Genomic DNA, 7,041 nt, shown 5'->3' with positions numbered 1-7,041 from the left:
CAGATGTAAAGACATTTGTGTCTCATCTAATTCAAAGCCAGTCGAATAGTGGTTTATTTTGAAGGCGCAGTTGCCGAGCTGTAGGTTTTTACCACATCCTTTACTCCTGGTATCAGGCTGAGTGATGTGATTCCACGATGCATGACTTCCTTTCACAACTTGGACTGCTGTAAACCGGACTGATAGCACTGGGGGGCATGTGCCCATTTTTAAAAGACTGTAATTAGATTTCCCCACACTGCTCCACAGATTTTGCTTCACTTATGTGATCAGAACAAATTGTTTTTTCTGTCATCTACCCGAAACCTTTTGTTGTCTTTTTGTGGTAATCTATCTATCTATCTATCTATCTATCTATCTATCTATCTATCTATCTATCTATCTATCTATCTATCTATCTATCTATCTATCTATCTATCTATCTATCTATCTATCTACTTTTAAAATGTTATTGTGGTGTCTTTTTTCCAATTTTAAACACCCTTTAAATCCTGTTATTGGGATTGCTGTGCAGCTCCACATTTATGTAGTGACTAGTATTAGTTAACACAGCCTCAGTTCTGATTCCTCCCCTAACCAACTTCCTCATCATGGCCAGAGTATAAAACACCTGTGCCCTGTATCTTGGCTCCTGGTGTCCAGTTATGTAATTAAATGTGTCTTAACAAAGGTTAACTTTACATATTAGTTCAACGTAGTGTATGTGGGTTAGCTTCTTGTTATGTGTTTGTCCCTGTCACCTGGGGCCTGTACTACAACCTGGTTCACTTACCCTGATGTTACACCATTGTGGTTATCACCTGGATGAGAAACTGTAAGCTTTCCCAAGCATGAATACGAGCCATTCAGCCGTGTAATACAGCAGTGTAATACAGTATTTAAGCTTTCCTTTGGTAATCAACACTTTATGAATGTGTTTAACTGGAACAGTGCTCTAAGTATTAGTCCATTTAAACCCAACTATTTGCTAAAGCATAGTACTCGCCTTAGTCTGGTGAGTAAGACTAAGGCCTAAGAAGAATTACAGGTTTATGTTCTTTTAAATTGTTTTTTTTTTCTCATGGCATGCAAGCTACATAGTTTCAGCTGCAACATCAGCTGTGTTAAACTGTTTAGTGGTGAGTAAGGAGGTGGCTTATAAAGATATTGCTTTCAAAGGAGGAGAAAAATGCAAGAAATAAAATCTCCTTTCCTTACCGCGCTCCATCAGGGACACACTAACTTTAGATTCTAACAACTGGACCCTTATGGTGTCTGCACACTGATATCTGAGAGATCTCCCAGGAGGTATAATACCGTTCTCTGAAAAACTGGCCTGTAGGTGGTTTCATGCATGTTTCTCGTGACTCAAACATGACCTACATGAAGCAGCTGGATCTGCAGAATAAGTCATTATGGTAATGAAACAATAAAGTGTAACCCTCATAACACTGGGAATCAGGGCTAAAATAAATCCTTTGTGTTACAGACCTCTGAGAAGGTGTGAAGGGTCACAAGATGCTTATAATTTTCAGTAATCTTTGTGGTGAATCCTAATGCACGTTTGTATTAGACTCCACTGCTTTCCTGGATTTCAAAACAAACTCTCGTCTCTCTCCCCCCCATGCAGATACTGCTATGTTATGAGTTGGTGCCTGAGTAACCCATGGAGTTACAAAGGTAACTTCCCCTTGGTAGGGTCTCCTAAGGTAAATGGGTTATAGGTAGGGAGCAACAGAGACCCAGTTACCTTACCAGGGATGGGATACTGGAGCACCACCCTGGAGCCAGGCCTAGTGGAGGTGATGTCGGTGAGTTCCTGGTGGTCGGACCTTCACCCATTAGACACAACTGTGGCTCACTGCCTGCTCGGGGAGCAATAGGCGCATTTAGGCCAAAGACTGAAGCCTTGTTTTTGAATATGGATTGAGTTTTTGATATGTTGGTCATTGCGAGTTTTAAGGTCTTATGTGTTCAAATTAATTGTGTAAGACACTATTCTTGTTTCCTCCCAGCAGCTTGAGCCTCTGCCTAGTTATGGAAAGGTTTATTATAAAATGTCTTGTCGGTAATGTCTGAATTTACAGCATCATTTTTATATCTTCGTTTATTGCTCCACCCATGTTTGTAAGGGCTTTGTGAAGATATTCTACAAAGATGACTCAGTTCAAGTTATACCAGTGTTGAGGACGCTGAAACTAGGCTTTCACTAGAAGTCTTAATTCCATTGTTTAACTTATGTGTATATCTGAAAGTCTACAATAAAAATACCTGTAAGTACTCAGCCTTATGCATTGGAAAGCCCATGATGTCTAGTTATTTTTGTATTTTTAACACCACACTTGAGAAAATGGTCAAAATGATTTGTGGTTATAAGCCTCTGAATAAATGGTAACATGTCCAGTATCTTTTATTAGCACACCACACTCCAAGTATGCTATGTGTATAATCTTGTTCTGAGTGTAACCAGTGGTTTGCACCATGCAAACTCTCTGTATTTACGTTCATGAGGGCATCTCTTGGTTGGTTGAGACGCCTGCCTCTTCAAGTCCTATTGGTTAGATGTTTTCTTAAGCATTGAAATAATCCTATCATTCACTTTATTTTTCTTCTGTGGTCTTTCAGGCCTTGTAGTGTTGCTGAGCTACTCAATGCATTCGTTCTTTTTAAGATGAACCTTACTGTTGATTTGGCCAATCCTGAAGTTCTTCCTATCTCTCTTAGGTTTTAGGGTTTGTTTGTTTTTTTGCAGGCTAATGATGGCTTCCCATATTTTAAATTACAATTAAAAGCTATGAAACACAAATCCAACACTTGAATCATGTTCAGATGCACTATATTACAAAGTGTTTCATCTTCTACCTTCACACATATATGAAATTGAGCCACGTCCCATTCTTCATCCATAGCGTTTAATATAATGTCAGTGTACCATTTGCAGCTATAATGGCTTTGAAACTCTTCCACACCAAGCTCTCTCATCCATGTTAGATGACTACCGTTCTCCTGGCAATGGCTAAACCCATGCTTGTCCATCAGATTGCCAGTGTCTACTGATCTGAGTCCAGTGGTGGGGTGCTCTACACTGTTGCATTCCACACTTTGCATTGGACTTAATGATGTTAGACTCGAATGCAGCTCCTTGACCATGAAAATCCATTCCATCAAGCTCTCTATGCACTGTTCTTGATTTATTCTAAAGAACACAAGTTTAAATGTCTGTAGTGATTGCCTCTGCAGAAACGTCTGTGTACTATGCACCTCAGCATCTGCTGACCCCACCCTCTGATTTTATGTGGCCTATTACTTTCGCTTTTAGTGGTTAAAATACCACCAATAGTTGACTGTGGAATATTTAGTACTGAGGAAATTTCACAACTGGACTTGATGCACAGGTGGCATCCAATCACGGTACCGCGCTGGAAGCTGTCTGCATGCCTAAGTGCTTGATTTTGCACACCTGTGGCCATGGAAGTGATTGGAACACCTGAATTGAATGATTTGGATGGGTGAGTGAATACTTTGGGTAAACGTGGAGCATTATGTCTACTTCATTTGTCATGAAATAACGAGGGAATAGGCCTCAATTGGCAATGAAACTGCCTGTCGATCAAATGTCCAATTGTGTTTGTCCCCATTACAATGGGGGAAAGTGTATAAAAACTGCTGTATTTCCTAAACAATGACATTTTTGAAAAAAACCAACAACTTTTAAATAAAGCTGAAAGTCTGCCCTCGCAAAGACTTAATATTGGTTTAAAACCCATGATGGTGGCGTACACATGGAAAAACTACAGAAACTGTCTTTGTCAAACAAGTTATAATTTGATATATATCCACCCACCAACTTGTGAACTGTTCACTACAGTATTAGGGAACAAAACTTTTGTGTATGCATTTCAACTTTGCAAGACTTCATTCCCCAAGTTAGAAAGCTTTACTTGCATGTTTCAGCTGAGACGGCTTCGGTTCGGCACTGACAGCATATGGGGAGAAAGAGTAAGAAAGGAAGGCAAGATCGCTGTCACAGGTCTTCTCCATGCTGCCTGTTTCCACACACAGACAACCAGTGTCTCACACTGAATACCTCATGAGTGCACAGTAGTGTCACATGTTCGGCTCTTTTCCCTGTCCCCCACCCATGCTTGTCTCACACCCTCATTGAAGTTAATCGCTATAGTTATATTAGCCTTAATAATGTGGGAAACTACTGTGACCACAAAAATTTATCTTTCCGGTGGACTGCTTGTCATGCACTGGGTCTTGTGAATGACCCATTTAAGCACAATTCCTATTTCTTCTTCCCTGGACCTTGGGGTATTTCCTTACCCTGAGAGTTTTAAAAACAGGACGAAGCTTTAATGCATCATTTGTCTGGTAGCCTACTAACCCCTTAATGCAGAAAATCAGGAGGTATGTTATATATCCTTTGACTGAAGAGTTTAACAACTTTTTAGGGCTCTCTACCTGGTTTTGTTTATGAAGTCTTCTAATGAGAAGTGGAGCTTTATGTCATTTAAAGCCACAATATACTTGTAAATTTGTAAACACGTTAAAAAGTATACCAATTACAAATGAAAAGTTTTAGCTAAAGAGTTGTAATGATGATCAGATCAAACAGATCTAATGGAAAAGACTCCTTTTATTTAATCTTCGGTTTCGTAGAGATCAGGTTCCATCAGATAAAGACTCATTGGTAAAAAAGACCAAAAGTGATTCATCAAAGAATGTAAATTACACAAAATACCCATTCATGACTTTTATAAAGTGTATTTTTAATAATGTACCTGTCTTATATCCAATTCAATGTTTCTAATCTGGTCCTAAAGCCTCTCCCTGCAGTTCCACTTTTGCCCACAACAAGGCGCTCAACACTCTTTTTGTGCCCTTAATCCAATCTAAGAGAGCTGTAGCATCTGGTGGATGAGCAAATTAGACAGCTTAGGGGAGCCAGTGGTCCTACATTTGGCATTGCAAAGCTCCTTTACTGGGACATCGGTACTTAATCCTCACAGCTCTGATCATTACAGCTGATGAGAGGAGGAGACTGCTCCACATTGTCTCAAATGCAAGCCCTCCTCCTCAGCCTCAACAACAAACATCGACGTCTAAGCACAGATGCACATCTAAATGTAACATTATGCCAACTAATTACCACGATGAATTTAATATATATTTATTAAATTCTCATAGTTTTGTTCTCTAAAGTAAATTATATTGTAGCAAATTATGTTTTTCTTATTGATTAATCTGCTTTAAACTCACTGTTTTTTTTTTCTTTTCTTTTTTTACAGGCAGTCAAACTTTCCTCGAGCCTGACATCAGATATGTAAATGTCTGATTTTACCTGACCAGCAGGTGAAAATATATTTAGTGCACAGTCATCTAAAAAGAAAGTAAGTAGATGGTAACCATGTGGAATTAAAAAAGTGCTTTCTGTTTTTACAGGGTTTCAAAATTGTACATGTTTGATTTAATAATTAACTTGGGATTTTGGCAATTTTGACATAAGTGAGTGTGAATGAGTGAGTTCTCCTTTTGTTAAGAAATCAATGCAGCATAAAACGTGTTTAAAAGCTTAAATGAAACTATTTGAAGATCAAATAAATGACTATTTCTAAAGATTACTGGCTGTCGGCTGCCACAGTGTAAGAAAGTATAGGATGTTGTAAAAATGTTAACACTGCACAAAATATCATCTGAACACTTGTTCTTACTCTTACCAGTCTAATTCGACGCAGTGCATTATTTTAAAGCATAAGCAGGTCTATCAAACAGGTTGATCATAGAAATAAATATTGTGCTGTGAAATCCCGAATTAGCTCTGCTGCTTTCTCGGTGACCCCAGCTCTCATCCTTTTTATTTTTTTTAAAGCATCACGCAGGGCTATAATAATCAGGCCTGCAGACAGCCCAATCACTGTAAGTGTATAATGCTGCTCAGAGGTTTGCTGAATCTGCTAGCATTTTGAATGCAGTGTAATTACAGCACAGATATGATTGAGCTGGATAAGCGGTAAATGGGGATCACAGTGGGGCAGATCATCATAATCAGGCTGTCCACATGTTTCTCAGGCAAATCTCATTTTTTGGTATCTAATCAGCAGTGCAGTGTATTAGCAAAAAAAAATGGCTGGGGTCAATTAGCTTTTAGTTTAGTGGACTCAAATATTTAAATAAATACAACGTAGCTTGCTTTAAGAATTAATTTAGGCTGAGATTAAAAGGATTTTTTTGCACATCTTTGTTTTTGTTTCTTCTCTGCACGGCAGAGATTGACATATAGTTAGCCTGTTCTTCATAACAAGCTACTTCCCCGTCTCTCCTTCTGCCAGAACTGTCAACTGCCTAACAAGGTGCACATATTCACAGCTGCTGCTGCAGGAGATGAGCCCAAATGAGGAGAGTCTACATAAGATGAGAGGGACGTGCCAGACAACAGGTGCATGGATACATCACGGCTCATCCACTGGCACCACACTGTATGATTCCAGCCATATAAAAGACAGCTGGTTTTGATCTGTTTCATTTTTTTTTAGATCGATTACTTGTAAATGTACAGCAACTCTAGCTCCTCAGACAGGAAGGAGTATGACTAAGGGTGTCTCATCCTAGTCTCACAGGCTACTCACACTTACTCTTCCCCCTGTGGTGATAGCAATGCCTCTCCACAGTGTATCTGTTTGTTCATTCATAGGAAAAGCATTAGTGACACGTAGATGAGTCATAGAGGCTTGCGTCTAAACAGTCCACGGCGTGTCAGAAACCCTGCCACCCTTCTGCTCCTCGCCTCAAGGCACTACTCATACCCTCACCAGTCTCCCTAGTTACTCTAACTCGTACATATGCATACATATGCCTCCTGTGTTTGTTCAAACAGAGCGGATCCCACCTGATGTGTTGGGTGCCACAGAGCAGATGTTGCTGTAGTTGTGGGCCGGACTGCAGTGGGAGGCTGTGGACATCCTCATTACTGAGATGCTGTTGGGGTTCTCCTCTCTAGTGGGATCTCTTTAATGAAGTGGTTCTTCTTATAATCATTCACTCTATTCACCACCACAG

The 7,041-nt window shown here is 39.7% G+C and overlaps 1 long non-coding RNA gene across 1 annotated transcript; it reads left to right on the top strand.

Moving 5' to 3' along the window:
• Window positions 1-4,985: 4,985 nt before the first annotated feature.
• LOC121813442 lies at window positions 4,986-7,030 on the top strand. The gene is made up of 3 exons (XR_006053706.1): window positions 4,986-5,111; window positions 5,274-5,375; window positions 6,315-7,030. It is a non-coding gene; the product is annotated as an uncharacterized LOC121813442 (long non-coding RNA).
• The last annotated feature ends 11 nt before the right edge of the window (window positions 7,031-7,041 follow it).

The sequence above is a fragment of the Haplochromis burtoni genome, unplaced genomic scaffold (genome assembly GCF_018398535.1).
Source record: "Haplochromis burtoni strain Fernald_Lab_line unplaced genomic scaffold, NCSU_Asbu1 Contig_1699, whole genome shotgun sequence".
Taxonomy (NCBI): Eukaryota; Metazoa; Chordata; class Actinopteri; order Cichliformes; family Cichlidae; genus Haplochromis; species Haplochromis burtoni.
Note: the sequence above shows the minus strand (reverse complement) of the source record. Positions and strands in the feature narration are given on the sequence as shown.